Source organism: Rhinolophus sinicus, linkage group LG10, assembly GCF_036562045.2.
Source record: "Rhinolophus sinicus isolate RSC01 linkage group LG10, ASM3656204v1, whole genome shotgun sequence".
In the NCBI taxonomy this organism is placed as follows: Eukaryota; Metazoa; Chordata; class Mammalia; order Chiroptera; family Rhinolophidae; genus Rhinolophus; species Rhinolophus sinicus.
The window spans coordinates 41,375,151-41,391,696 of NC_133759.1; the positions used below are offsets into that span (position 1 = coordinate 41,375,151).

At 34.4% G+C, this 16,546-nt stretch overlaps 1 protein-coding gene across 6 annotated transcripts in view; it reads right to left on the minus strand.

The window, feature by feature from the left end:
• PPARG (peroxisome proliferator activated receptor gamma) overlaps positions 1-16,546 on the minus strand; it is a 123,018-nt gene that overhangs the window by 90,197 nt on the left and 16,275 nt on the right. For all 6 annotated transcript variants that reach the window (XM_019732688.2, XM_074312974.1, XM_074312973.1 and 3 more), the window contains exon 2: positions 10,103-10,173. The gene's annotated coding sequence lies outside the window, so the exon portion shown is untranslated. The remainder of the gene's footprint in view (positions 1-10,102; positions 10,174-16,546) is intronic.

A 16,546-nucleotide genomic window follows, 5' to 3' on the forward strand; every position in this document is an offset into this window, starting at 1 on the left:
CATGAAAAATGACTAATTTAACAAAATTAACATGTCCCTGAATTGTCATGGAAGAGAATGAGAAGAGAGATTAAAGAGGAGAAAAAGAATGGGAAGAATACTATACAAAGCCTCTTTATTGGTGACATTCTATTTTGCAATTCAACTTTCATTCATTTACTATTTATTGAGTAGTTACTGTGAATCTGGCATTATGCTCCACGCTGAGAACACATAAGAGCATAGGACTCAGTCCTTGCCTTCAAGAGAGTTTACAGTTAGCAATACATTTAGACATTTTAATAATTTTTAATAAGGGGGAAATAGGGTACATCCAGAAACTCTGACTTGTGGACTTAAATTCTAAAAATTTCCTTTGTATCTCTGATTTTAGTGATTCCTTCAAGTTCCTTTGATATATAAAGATATATGATTGCCATATCTGTGCACGCTTAGAAAATTAAGTATTGGAAGGGTCCTTAAAGATCAATTTGTCTAACCTAACCTAATTTGTCTAATGTACAGGAAAACTGAGACTGGAAGAAGGAAAGTGACTTGATTAAGGTCATTTACCTGCCATGTCTTTATTTCTATGAGCTTTCTTCCAAGTAAGATATCTTTGGAGGTATCATTACAACTAATGCTTTCATAAATCTATGCTTGTCTGACACCTTACTCATTTACTCATTTAAATCTCCACTGGGACAATCATCACATTAATTTCATCACCATTCTTCCAAACTTAGGGGAAGCAGTTTTTCCTTAGAGGGTCTGTCTCTTTTTAATGTTGATCTGAGACCTCACCCCCATATTTCCTCCTTCTCCATTGATTTGCACTCTTCCCAGTTGACTCAACTATTCTAGTCACGGCCAAAATTCTCTGTCTAAAATCAACATCATTCCTCCATTAACAAAAGATGGAAAACTACCTATTACCTTTTAAGCTCCTTGATATATGTGTATCCATTTCTACCATTATATTTAAGCTATAATCTCAAACAATTATCTCCTCCTTGTAACTGTTAATGGCCTTACTCCTTTTTTTATTCTTCTTGACTTTTCATTGTCATTTTATAATTTTTCAGTAACACACACACACACACCCCCATACACATGAAATATTATTCAGCCATGAGAAAAAGGGACACCCTGCTACTTGGGACAACATGGATGGACCTTGAGCATATTATGCTAAGTGAGATAAGTCGAACAGAGAAAGTCAAGTACTTTATGGTCTCACTTACATGTGGAATCTAAGAAAGCCAAACTTGTAAAAAAAAAAAAAAAAAAAAAAGAGAGAGTATGTAAAATGGTGGTTATCAGTGGGTGGGGGAATAGGACAGATGTCATTTAAGGGTATAAACTTGAAATGGATAGTAAATAAGCTCCAGAGAGATGCACAGTATAGTATATACAGACAACAATATTGTATTATAATCATTAAACTTGCTAAGAGACTAGAACTTAATTATTCCAACCACTAAAAGAAACAATTAACAAAATGAAAAGGCAACCTACAGAATGGGAGAAAATTCTTTCCAATCATGTTAGATAAGAAATTAATATACAATATATAAAGGACTCACACAACTCAATAATAACAACAAAAAACAAACAATTCATTTCAAAAAATGGGCAGAGGAACTAAATAGACATTTTCCCCAAAGAAGACATCCAAATGGCCAACAAGTACATGAAAAGTAGCTCAACATCACTAATCATCAGGGAAATGCAAATAAAAACCACAATGAGATGTTACCTGTTAGAATGCCTGTCATCAAGAACACAAGAGGGGCGGCCGGATAGCTCAGTTGGTTAGAGTGCAAGCTCTGAATGACAGGGTTGCTGGTTCAATTCCCACATGGGCCAGTGAGCTGCACCCTCCACAGAGCTGCCGCTGAGCTTCCAGAGGGCCGGCTAGATGGCTGTTTGTTAGAGCGTGAGATCGCAACAAAAAGGTTGCCGGTTCAATTCCCACATGGGATGGTGGGCTGCGCCCCCTGCAACTAAAGATTGAAAACGGCGACTGGACTTGGAGCTGAGCTGCACCCTCCACAACTGAGATTGAAGGACAACGACTTGGAGCTGATGGGCCCTGGAGAAACACACTGTTCCCTAATATTCCCCAATAAAATTAAAAAAAAAAAAAAAGGAACACAAGAGATAACAAGTGTGGGCGAGGATTTGGGAAAAACAGAACACTTGTGCACCGTTGGTGGGAATGTAAAGTCACTCTGGAATACAATATGGAGGTTCCTCAAAGTATTAAAAATAGATTTATCTTCCTCTTTTAAACTTTACCTATGTGTTGTTTCTTAAGACCTCAGCTTTCAATACATTCTTCACTCTATGCTAATGACACTCTAATCCACGTCTAGTTCTGACCTCTGAAACAAAGTTTGGTCCCATATCTTCACAGTTCTCTAGGATATTTCTACTGAGAGATTCCATCTTCACTTCCATTCAACAAGTCTAAAATCAAACGCATCTTTCTTCTCCCCAAACGGTCTCTCTTCTATATTTCATTTAATACCTCTATCACATCATATATCAACCAAAAATTCATTTTTGATTCTTCTTTTTCTTTCACTTTTTTTAGCTTTCATTCAGTCACCAAATCTTGTTATCAAAATATCTTTCACTTGTCCCTTCTGAACAGAGCTGCATTTGTCATACCATTTCCCTATCCCCAAATCTTTAAGTTGCCCAATGCCTTCTAGACAAAGTCCAAGTTCCTCACTCTCGCCTTCGTATCCAAATTTAGCCCATATCCTTTCCCTATGTGAACTTCCCACTGATTCTAGAGTATGACATGCCCACTGATATCTTCAAATTCTTTCCCCGGGATGCTCCTTATATTTAAAATTTCCATCGTCTTCCTTTGCATGCCTCCATATCCTTACTTTCAGGGTTCAGGGGGCAACCACCCATGAAACAACTATTGATGATTCCAGCTCTGCATGTGTGTCTTCTTCTGTGCACTTTTCTGACATGTTTTTTCCTCAATCACCCATTGCCCAGCTCTAGTATTTAATTATTTCAAGTGGTACGTGTAAGTATTGTCTTTGACACAAGACTGTGAGCAAGAATAACTCATAATTCTATTTTGTCCAGAACACTGCTGGATCTATAAAGGTAGTTCAATGAATACTTGTTTAATAAGTAACATACAAATAGGAGCCAAAAAAATCTCAGTACAAATGCTATTCTAGCCTTCGCCTTCTGTGTTTCTTATTAGGTGGCAATATATTATTGTGGGGTCTGAAACTGAAATCACTAAGTGCAGAAATAGCTAATGAATTTCGATAAATGTCTTGCTACAGATTGAATCCCAACAGGAAGCCACTCAGGTACGGTCCTATAAATCCTTAAATTACCAAAAACACATTATCACCATTAAGAAAATAAATAGCAATAGGTCCAAAAGGCAAAAACCACATTCACTCTGCTTTAATTGGTAATAAGAAAGTAGAGTCTAAGGAATAAAGATGTACATTTCTCTAAAGCAATAAACAAACAAACAAACAAACAAATAAATAAACAAACAAACAAACATTCGAGACACATTTCCAACAACATCTTCAAAAATAGATTAGTATGTGCTAGGAAAAGATCTATCCTGATGGCAAAATGTGAATACCTGGGTACTCAGAATGACAGAACAGCTTTAGCGCAGTGAGTGGACCACTGTTAGGGTGTCTCGGTGAATTTTAGCTTGCATGGGAGACAGTAAGTTACTTGTCCTCTGTCTATTCTGACGTTTTCATTTGGGTAAAATTAAAGGCAATGATTATAGTAATCCCTTAAAGATACATGATGCTGTAACATTTTTCTAAGCCCTTATATATTTGATCTTAGTTGACCTCCACAATAAACATCTTAAGATAAGGAAATCGAGGTCCAGAGTTTTTAAAAGACTGCCAATTAACAGAAGAGGACAGACTACAACCCAGGTGTCCTGACTCCCAAAGCAGCAGCTTTCTCTGGAATTACATAGCACTCTTCCAAAGTACAATTGGAGGTCGGTGTTGGTGAAACAGTGAGTATTAAACATCTCTGTAGTAATAGGAAAGTCATTTTCACTGTTCATATGTAATTATTACAACACTTCCTGAGTAATACTCCTTATATTTCCAGTGAGAGTAACAAAAACTATTTTGTGGTGTATTAGTCATACAAGAGTTCTCTGGATTTTTCAAACTAGATTGCTAAAAAAATCAGGTCTTGTCAATTGTATTTACACGTCAGTGGTTACTTCTGTACACAAAAGTGCTCTCAATTTTACGACACTATCTGGAAGAAATTCAATAACACATTGTTAATACTCTACTCCTACAAAATAATTTTAAAGCTCCATGGGAATTTAGATTTGTACAAGTTATTAGGATGTGACCTTTCCCTTAGATTTCTTATTTTAGGATTGACTTAACATGGTATTTCCCCAGTGGGAGCTGCTGTACTTCCTTCACAGATAAGAAAAATAGCAATCACAAATTATAGTGAGTAAACTTAGGGAAACATATATTTGTATGATGTTGATGAAACTGAAATCATAAAAGGAGACCATACTACGTATTCCTTGGGTTTGAGAGGAAAGCCATGTGGCTTGCTAACAAAAGAAAACAAAGTTATGCCATTATGGTATTTCCCTGAAATTTATTCCTAATTGTTTCTTGTCCCAGCTACCAAGTCTTATGACTTTTAAAGATTATTAAAGATGTTTACGTCACTAAATTTCCTATGTCCTGTCTACTGGGAGTATAAAAGGTTAAAAATATCAAACTTTTAGTAATTTAGATGATTTCAGATCACAGGATCTGGTCTGAAGGACAAGGAGCTCGTGAATGTAAAAAAAAAGAGCCAGAAAAACGTGAACGAGATCACAGTTGCTTCACGTTATGTTCCATGGAATAACAGTGGCGTCCAATTACTCATCTCTTACTACGTGACACTGTGTAGAATGTATGCACATTATTTGTAACATATGAGTTATTGGAAACATCCAAAGAATCAAGTATGCTGTAGCTAGGACTATAGAGCATATCGTTGGCAATTTTTAAAAAAGGCAAACAACATTGTGGCAGAGGAGCTAATGAAGACATGTACATTTTTCCTAATTAGTTTAGCTAGGTGCCCAAATCAATAACTTTACATAGTGTTAGTTAATAAAAAAATTAAAATTAAGAAATTATGAAAAGATTATTTTTTTTTGTTATAAGAATTAAAGTGTGGGCTAGAAATGAAAATTAAGTAATCATCAAAAGTAATTTTGGTATCCTCTCTTATCAGACATTCTTGTACATTAGGTTTTATTACAATTACTACTTGAGAACACTGCTTTATTTAAGTTATTACTCAAGGATCTCGAATAATTAAGCCCCTCCCCCTACCATGCACTTTAACAAACTGTTAATTCATAGTCTCTGTATCACAGAAGCTTTTCTTTCAGGCTTAGTATTTAGGAATTAACCCTCTACATTTTACAGAAGCGACAGAATTTTTCAGTAAAGATAGTACCCATTGTGATGGACTCATCATTTTTCCAGAAAATATTATATAGTATAGACACAGCTAGGTTTTAAAACATTTTTGAATTGAAAGAGAATTTATAATTCATTTATCACAATCCTTTAATTTTATAGACATTCAGGGTCAGGACTAGCAATGTATTTAGTTTATCAAATACTACACAAACATATAAAAATGTGTGTATATGTATTAAGAATTGGAAGGCAACTTATACAAATTAAAATAGTTTGAATAAGGATGTTAAGATTATAATTTTTTCTTTAAAATGATCTTTATTGCTATTACATTGCTTATTTGATATTAAAAAATGTAATACCCTGTACTGTAGTTAAAAGCTATAGTCTCTATTTCATTTCATTAACTGTAACTTAACCCCCAATGAAAGATTAGAATAAAAAGAAAAGACAATCATCCATAATCTTTTCCTAATTATTGTAATACATTTTAACCATATAATTTTGTATCTTAAATTTTTTCTTATCATTGTATCTTTATTCTAAAATTAATATTCCCCTCAAATATCTAAAACATTTAATTTTTTTAAAAAACCTGGTTTGTATCCATCTCTCGGGAAGTCCTATTTGTTAAACCTGCACGATCAAAAGCAGTCATTCCTTTCTAGTAACAACCAGCAGCATGTGGACTTAAAAGGCCAGGAGGCACCCGCAGCTCAGTCTTTAAATTTTATTTAAATTTAGAACAGCCTTAGGAAATAATCTGCAAATGCTTTGCAATTAATTAAGTAGGGTTTTTTCCCTAACCAAAAAAACACCAAAAACCCCATATTATTCTGATACCTAAACAATTGGTGAAACCCCTCACTCTCTACCCACATTCCACTATAACGCACACAAAGCCAAAGCTAAAAGATAATAGATTTAAAATAATAGAAATCAGTTAAACGTATGCTTTGGAAATAAGTTTTTGCTCATTTTGCTACTACTACATCCTCAGACAACATCAAATGTCATAAAAATAATGCAATATAGTTGCTCAAATCCTTCATAGAACATAGAAACTTCTCTTTCACCAATTTAGATGACAAACATGATTTTTAAAAAGTGAAATATGCACATGAAGATATCCACTTACGTAATGGTGTAAGAATACACAGTAATTCTACAACAATAAAAAAAAACTAGAAACCACCTAAAAATTGGCTTAGTAAATTATGGGATATCACTAAGATGGACTATTTTGTTGCCATCACTAGAGAGCTGAAAGTCCGGTAGATACAAAGAAAGATTTATATGATCTAACAGTGAAAGAAGCAAAAATGCTACATATACCATAACTGTTAGTAAGTAGAAAACATATACAGGCTGACAAGAACTGGAAGAAACTATGCAGAAGTAAGACTAGTAGTTTATATGTGATTAATTGTGGTCTTTTTGAAAAAATATTTTCATAGCCTTTCGGTAATAAACACGTCTTAAAACATTTTAATGTAAAATGAAACAAAACCATTGGCCAAAATTCAGAAGCAAACGTTATGTGCCCTAGTTTCTAATCTTATTTGTAAAAGTACCACCTACCCACCTTTCACATTATCTGTGTTCCAATCCTGAAGCCCTGCGTGCATATGTAGCAGTATAGCTAGCTAAGAGTTTATGTACAGAGGGCAGGACTGAACTTTGCATGAGAGCACATACAGAAAATGATAAAGATCATTGTGTCCTATTAGTAATTTACAGAATTGTGATTTGCTCCACCCAGTACACCTATAATTGAATTCCTCAGCCATAAAATCATTGGGACCAAACAAGTTCAGATATCTTTTATCTAAACCTTTTTTTTCCCTCCCTTACCATCAGTTAACATATTTCTTATGGGGCTTTTCTTCTTTTTATAGATTCATTTGTCTTAGTTATAAATTAACCCCACAAACAACTCTCCCAACCACCCCAGCTCTACTGTTTCCTGTGTACCAGGTTTCTTTTTACTAGCACAATTTATGATTTAGAGGCCAGTTAAACTGCCAGTTTGTAAAAGATGTCCAGGGGAATCTTTAGATTAAAAAAAAAAAAAAAAGATTCTGAAGGATGAAGACCCACAGGCAGAGATTCTCCTTTTAGCTGGCACCCTAGCAAAGAAGTGAAATGTAACTCCTGAAGACTTCTGTTATTTTCTTTTTTACTTTGAAAAAATGTGGTAAAATATACATAACGTAAAAATTTACCATTTTAACCATTTTTAAATGTATAATTCTGTGGTATGAAGTACTTTCACAATGTTGTGTGACCATCACCACCATCCATTTCCAAAACTTTTTCATCTTCCCAAACTCATTCAACACGAACACCTCATTCCCCCTCCCCCAGCCCCTTGAACCACCATTCTACTTTTTGTCTCTATGAATTTGACTGCTCTAGGTACAACTTCTGCTATTTCTTGTTTCACTTAAAGTCTGTGAACTAGTGTAATTTACTAAATTGGTTGAACACACAATCGAGTTGCCGGCAAAACAAAAAGCTTTAGGGAAGAATTCCCAATACTTAGCATTTCATTTTTCATGCCCAAACACTTGAATTCAGAGCTTGTTCTTTTTTATTTTAAGTGTCTTTAGATTTTGCGAACTTAAACTGGTTTTCTAAGGAAACATAATGCTGCTATTGATTTCCTTGGAGAATCCAAGTTCCCTTACTACGACTTGTAGTCACGGAAGGCCCAGATATTTTATCTAGAAACAATATGACCTTCTCCCATCTTCGCCATTCAAATACAAGACTAATAATTCTAAGTTCTTGTTCAAATGATGTCCTGGGTAAGACTAGAGGACCGAGAGATTATTAATGAGATCTAAATACTTTCACAGTTTTGGTTTGAATATTCAAATCGCACACCGATTTTCACCAACTAACACCTTTGCTAAGGGGAGGCCTAGCCTTGTGGAATTTTCCCCTTCATAAGTCATCTAAGGGGACCGGAAGTAACTGGCTAAGTATTATTAAGTGGAGGCCAAACTTGTGGAGGTAAGAATGGCAGTGTGCAGAGACAGGATTCAGAAACACAGCTCAAAGAGTATCCTTGAAGAAAACACTACCCCTTCTTCTCTCTGTTCCAAAATTTTCAAACACACACAAACTTACTCTATAGATCAGTGACAATCTAATAGGAGTGATGATTTAGTGACTCCAATGTTACTTTTAAAGAGCTTTTTACTTTGAAATCATTTGAGGCTTATGGAAGAGTTGCAAAGATAGCAGAGGGAGCGCCCATGTACACTTCGCCTAGCTTCCCCTACTGTAACACTACGTATCCCAACCATAGTACAGTGACCAAAACAATGAATTAACATTGGCACATAGAACTACAAACTACTTTACTTGGATCTCATCAATTTTCCCACTCATGTCCTTTTTCTGTTCTGGGATCCAATCTAGGACCCCACATTGCATTCAGCTGCCATGTCTCCTTGTTCTCCTCCAATCCTCTGGTAGTTCCTCAGTGTTTTTGGTTTTGTTTTTAAACAGCTTTATTGAGGTATAAATGACATACAAAACACTGCACATATTTCATGTATAGGTCCTTGGTCTTTACATGTCTCTTGTGCCTCTGACACTGTTGAAAAATGCTGGTTGAATATTTTGTAGAATGTCTGTCTCTTTAGGTTTGTCTAAGGTTTTCTAATGATTCAACTGAGATGATGGATTTTTTGGAAGACTACCAAAGGCAAGACATGCTCTTTTCAGGGCAATTTATCAGGGGGTATATGAGCTCAATATGTCTTATCACTGTTGATGTTAACCTTAACCAGTTGGTTAGGGAGGTGTCTGCCAGGATTCTCCACTGTAAAGATACTATTTTTCCCTTTGTAATTCATAAATATTTGGGGGGATACTTGGAGGTTATGTACATATTCTGCTTCTTCTTACACTTTAACCAATTTTACTATTCATCTTGCCTGCAGCAATTATTACTGTGGTTCTTTAATGGCAATTTGCTATTTCCCACCTCCCTCTTACATTTACTAATTTAAATTCTTCTGTAAGGAAAACTTCTTTTTCCATTTGTTTACTTATTCATCATTTATTTATATCAGTATTGAACCATATACATATTTTTTATTTTGGGGGGGTTATACTACAGTTATTTATTATTCAAATTATTCCAGCTTTGGCCACTGGGAGCTGGAACAATTTGAGCAATAAAATAAGTAAGTATATTGGATTATAACCCCCCTCCCCAAATAAAATATATATCCATGAGTACTGGATATTGAAGCTACTTTTTGACCAGGAATCATGGCTGCATGGCCTACAGGGAACTAGAAAGATATTTTAATTTTTATCTCAATTTAATTATAAGTGTCATAACCTAAAATAATATACTTGTACTTGAGACTTATTTCTACGTTATTTCTCAACTTCTAGGTCACTTTCCTATCTTTGTTTTGTCTTAGACAAATACATTACTGTGTTCTCCCTTAACTGACTGATAAACTATACAGTAGAAAGTATTCTGATAGTCAAAATAAAAGCTAAGAAATAAAAGCTAAGAAATTTTGCAATAAAATACTATGAAGACTTTGAATGCTCTTTTAAAAAATAATTTTAAATACAAATTTAGTATAATAAATTCTGAGTTTACCTACCGTTAAAGGGTGACTCTTGATTGAGAAAATGACCTCGTGTATCTGTGGTTTAGAATAGGCTTCTTTCAAACCTGAACAATTAAAAAGAAAGAAGATTTTTAATATACACATATAATCAAAGTCCCTCGACAACCTAGGCTGCCAAAGTGTACAAGCACAAATAAGTTAATTGTTTTCTGTTGGATTTCATGCTGAACGCTTGCTTTCCCTGAGCTTATTTTTGTATTCTCTAGAAGCAACCAACAGGCTACCAACTGACTCACAAATCATACAGGGCTGTACAATCTTCCCACAGAAACGGATCATATTCATTCACCTACTTTCCTAGTTGTGTCACTGATCATGAGTTAAGGTCCTTTATCTCATCCATCTTTTACGTCAAACTAATAATGACACCTACATTATTGTACAGACTTAAGAAATACTTATCTGAAAAGGATTAATAACCTCAAAAGATAGATGTTTGACTTATTTTGCTTCGCAGAAAAGGTTGAGAACCATATGATTTCATTCATGTGTAGCATATAAAACTGGCATATAAAACGAAAGCAACAAATTAATGAGACAAACAAAGAAACACAAACTCATAGACACAGACATCAGTTTAATGGTTACCAGAAGGTAACAGGGGAGGGGGCAGGTTGAAGAGGTAAGGTGAGTCAAATATATGGTGATGGAGGGAGAACTGACTTTGGGTGGTGAGCACAAACTGTGATCTATAGATGACATATTATAGAACTGTACACTTGAAACCTATATGATTTTACGAACAAATGTCATCCCAATAAATTTAATAAGAAAAGACAAATGTTTGACAAAAGTTATACACGGCAAAGATGATATTAAAACATAACCTCATTCTAGATGGCACACAGCTGTTATGCCTGAGGTAAAGTACAATGATGTGTCACAAGTATTTAGGGACAGTAGATGCAGCACATTCCATGTGAAGCAGATTTTTAAAAGGAAGACCCAGAGAGCACATTATCTTAGTAAATGTGCCAAAGGTCTTACGATACGTATCCTTGGCTCTTATGAAGGGCCCAGGGCTCCTAGAATAGCTGTCTATCCCCTAAAGACAAAACAGCCATCTCCTGCCAAAAGCTTTATCATCAGGGCCTTAACAGTCCCAATATCCAGACTCAATGTTCTGTACAGTCTAACCTACAAAAAATTCTAATTTTTTCTTTTTTAATCTACACCTTTCAATTTGGAATTTTCAGAAACTATTCTGTTATCCATGCATGACATATAAAATCATGAATATAAAACATTTCCCTATTTTGTTCTTTCTAGTATGAAAGAATATAAACTATAGCCAATGTAATTTGTTCTAATTATTTGTTCCTCTAGCATTGTTTAATACTTTTGTTTGGAAATGGAAAACCTCTTAATGTAGACTCAATATCAATAATAAAGTACCAATTTGTTTTCAGAATGAGACGTACATATTCTTCTATAGAAAGAGCTAATTTGTCAGTATTGTAGACCTGTAGGTTTTGTTTTCTGACTAACTGCTGACCTGTATCATAACAATTTATATAAATACTGTCTGATTTGTTGTCAAAATGAAAGCAGCTTCTATACCAAAACTGTTCATTATATTTAACAGGCATAACATATGACTTTATCTAGAATGGATTACCACTTTGACCTTTTCTACATTTAAGTCAACTAAAAAGGACTTTAATAGGTGAAACCAATAGGAAAGAATGTTAACTTAAAAATTTGAACAAAATCTCTACCTGAAAAATTAAAGAATGATGACTCCAGGTTAAGATTATCATATTAGTTTTCCCTGACACTTATCCAAATGTCCCTTTGATACACATGTGAATTCATTAAGAAGGAATGAAATTGAAGAAGGAAGAATAAAGATTTTTGGAAACTGCTATCTGTTCCTAGCTTGTAACCCTAAGAATTTGATCAAACAGAAAACTGGGCCGGCTCCTAAGACTTTCAGAAGCAGACAGAAATCTATACCCTTTCCCAAAACCCTCTCCTACGAATAAGATCCATAATTTCCTTTGTGTATCCGTTCAGTACTGCCTTGTACCATAGAAGATATAGTTCCCAGACATAAATTTTAAAAATATATTTTATATATAATATACAGAGGGTGCCAAAAAATGTATACATATTTTAAGAAAGCAAAACTGTATTAAAATCGTAGTACTCCATATATACCAGTAACAAAAGATGAATACAAGTCACATTTGACGTCTGCAATTATAACAGGTGCTCAAAGTGGTTGCCATCAGCATCCAGACACTTCTGATTACAGCAAACTACTGCTTGAGCAACGTTGACCAAAGTGTCCACTTGTATACACTTTTTGTGCACCCCTGGTGTAATTATATTTTCATTATATATTATATTTATTTACATATTGTCTTCTAGATGTTTTATTTTATTAATATACTATAAATCTCATTTATAGTATATTAATAAAATATAATTGTCATATTTATTAACTATAATTCATATTTATTAATTATATAATTATTCATATTAATTATATTTATACTATAAATACACTAAAATACTATAAAATATACTATAAAGTATAGTATTTATTTTATTATAGGGTAGAAACAAGATCCATTCTGGGGCCAATAAATATCAAGGATTATAGCTTTTTATGTTCTCCATCTGTTCAGTTAAATTCAGATTGGTTTATATTCATTAGATTATAAATCCTTCTACTCATCTTTCTAAGTCAGAGAACTAGGCTGTGAAGACAGTAAACAAGCCCCTCACATTTCAATAGAACCTACAGTAGAGAGGTGCTGTTCATACCTACTCATCCAATTTCTTTTTATCTGAAATAGGATTTTTACCAGAATCTAACCAGATAATAATGGAGCCAAGGGGCAATTTACTCAGACTAATTTGTCTGAAATGGTATAAATGGTAAAAGTTGACATAAGAAATAAAAAAATAACTAACAATGGAAACCACTGAAAACTTATCAAACAATTACTTCCCCAAAAGCTCTGGGTCTAGATCATTTTATAGATAAATTTTCAAAGAAGAGACAATTTTCTTGCTATGTAAACTGTTTCTGAGGAGAAAAAATACAGTGACCAAATTAATTTTTCAAAAGTAGCATGACATTGGTATTAAAAACTAACAACAACAAAAAAACAAAAACAAAAAAACAAAAACAACAAAAAAAACTAACAACGAGAAAGAGAAAAATACTAATCCCATTTATTAATATTAATTTAAAATTATAAATAAAATGCTAATAAAAAATTTGACAGTATATTAAAAGAATAAATCACCATAACCAAGTTGGATCTATCTCATTAAAGCAAAGACAATTTAATATTAGAAACCTATTAAAATAATGTGTCACAAGACTAGCTCAGATTTCTAAAAAAAACCATATGATAATCTCAAAAATGCAAAAAATACTCAACCAAATTCAACATCCATTCTTGACAATATTTCTTTTAAAAACTAAGAAACTTTAATAACAAGAATATTTATCTCAAACTTATAACAATATCACCTTAATTGTGAAATACTACAACAGCATTTCCTGAAATGTGTTCTATCAATAACTAGCTCCTTAAGACTTTCCAACAGAAAAGCTTCCACCGAAGAATACATTTGCATATAATGTTCATTTTTGGAGATTAATAAAGTACATTAACATTGTATTAATATATAGTCTGTAAGCCCTAAATTAAAAAACAATATCAACAATAATAATCTTCTTAACTCTTTAACTCACTAGTTCTCAAATTTATCGAGACATTTATTTCTTCTCTTGCCATTATTTCACTCCTCAACCCCATTTGACTGTGGTTTTTTCCACCTATCTTTCTACTGAAACTCAAGCAAAAGTGACAAGTTGTCTCCTTGCTAAAATCATTAGACTTTTCTTGATTTGCATTCTGTTTATCCAATGGTGTGCTGGTAAATGTTTAACAATGGCTCTCCTTATAGGGAAAAATACTCTGATTTGTAGTGCTTGCCAATTTCTGTGGTGTATATACTCCCACCGTGATTGATTTCAGGTTATAAATGTGCCGTCCCTGAGAGCAGAGTGGGGAATAGCTGGTGCCATAGCACACAACAGTGTCCAGCGTTTCCACCCTACAGATACAATCAACATGAACACCTCAACGGCGTAACATAATTAGGACGAGATGCAGTTGGTGTGTTTATTACCTTTGTTTTAACATAGCTTGTTTAACTTCAGCATATGCAATTCAATTTTTAATAATGGCTGTGGATAACAATCAGCTCAAAAATCCTGAAAGTTTCACAACTGACTTGCATAAGCCGGGCTGCGCTGGCTCCAGCACACCACTGTCTCTGCTTCTGCGGCGTTTGACATTTCGTCCATCCTCTACTATCGAAACTGTCGCTTCCCTTAGCTTCCCAGAGACCGGTTTCTCTGAATTCTTATCCTACCACAGCATTACTATTTTTGTCCCTTTTCTTGGTACCTCTCCTCCCGGAGCCCTTGTATTTTGTGTTCTGCAAGTGCCTTACCGACCTCACACTTCCCCATAAACACATCTACTTGATTGCAGCTCCCAATCTTTGTCTCTAACCGTAACTCCTCTCTCAAGAGTTCTGAATCTGTTTCCCACTTTCCTTTGAACACCCCTACCTGAGGCTCTGCAGGAACCTCAAATTCAACATCGCCCAAACTGACTTTTTCCTCAGAAGAATTAAAGACGCACAATTCGACATATTTGGACCACTCCTTGTGCCCTGCAAGATTAAAAGAAATTCCATCCTCTACTCCAGTCTTTCAAAATACGTTGAAGGAGATCAATTCATAACCGCAAGCAACCCTTCCTTTTTTTTCTTCTCCCCAATATCCTTTTCCTGCTTCCCTTTGATTTTTTTCACACCCCACACTCTCAAAGTGTAGCCTTTACCAAAAGCTTTCCCAATGAAACACTTTCTCCATCCTCAGCCCAGTAATTTCATAATCTCTCCCTCCTCCTCTCCTTCCCAGCACTTTATTATGTATATCAACATAAATCTCCAGCTTTTCATGTCCACTCATTTTCCACTCATTCTCCAATACTTCATCACAAAAATCTAGGAATCGATCTTGTAAGACCAACTTTTCTAAAGGTAGGGGAAGGGGGTGTTGTGCTGTCAAATAAAAATTCTCTTTGGTGGAGTGGGAGAAAGTGAAAGTATATGAATACTCTCAATGACTAATTTTTATCCCATCAAACTAAATACATGGATCTGCCACCTCCCTCCCTTCCCTCAAATTGCTGATTGAGTCCATTAGAGGCCAGACAAGATGGATCAATTACAGCCTTTGCTAGATTTTTACAATGATCATATAAAATTTGATATTAAATTCATCTCTATATCCTGGGATGACAAAATTAAATGACTTGATTTAGAGTAAGGGGAGTTGAAGAGAAAAAGAAAAACGGAAATAAAGAATCTCCTAACAGTGGTTGGTTTTAAGTGATGGTAGAGTTACTGAATATATAAGTTCAAGGTTTGGTGGTCTAATTTACCTTGTCACAAGTAACAGAAACAAGTACTTTCAAGTTGCTTACCACTTACAAAACACACAAACTGATTTGCAGTGAACCAGAACCACTAAAAGTTTAGATCTAATCTGTGGTTACACCTGAATATGGTTATACTTATGCAGATCTAATTGTTAAGTGTGGAATGGGTGGTGGTGGTGGTGGTGTAGATATCTCATTCCTTGGCAGGTTAAATACTGGAAAATTAAAGAGTTAAAGAGTGCAACACAGGGTGCTGGGTTCAGGTTGCTTGGGTTAAATCCTAGTTTTATCACCTGTCAGCTTATTTTTAGCTCTGTTTGTTTCTTCATTTGCAAAATAGAGATAACAGTGTATACCTTATGCTACTGTTAGAAGAATAATATGAGATAATATATGTAATGGGCTTAAAATAGAGCCCGATACAGAATAAGTGCTCAATAAATATTACTATCAATAGCTAGATTTTTTTTTGGTGCTTGAGATAATTAAGGAAGAGTCCTTTAGAAGAATGATTAAATGACATTTTGGCTAAGAGTTTAAATTGCGAGTACACTAAAGGGTAGGCTAAATGGAAAGAAAGCATTGCATTCTCTAAACAGGAAATCGTATGTTTATGTTTATAAAGCCATCATCAACTAAGTTATCCTAATGATTAATGTTACTCTAAAAAGTCATGATAGCTATTTGGGGTTAGGAAGTAGAACGAGACTGCAGATTTGAAATAAAAAGCAACAATCATTTGTTGAGCATCTGATACTTGTTAGCAGTGTTCTCCATGCTGGGGATAAAGAATGAACAAAATGGACAAATATTCCAGCTCTTGTGTAACTGCATATGTAAAGATGTAATTAGATGCTAAAGGATCCTATGATACTATATCTGCCATTGGGAAAAAAAGGATAGAAATTAAGGTTGTTAAAGACAATTAGGGGTTATT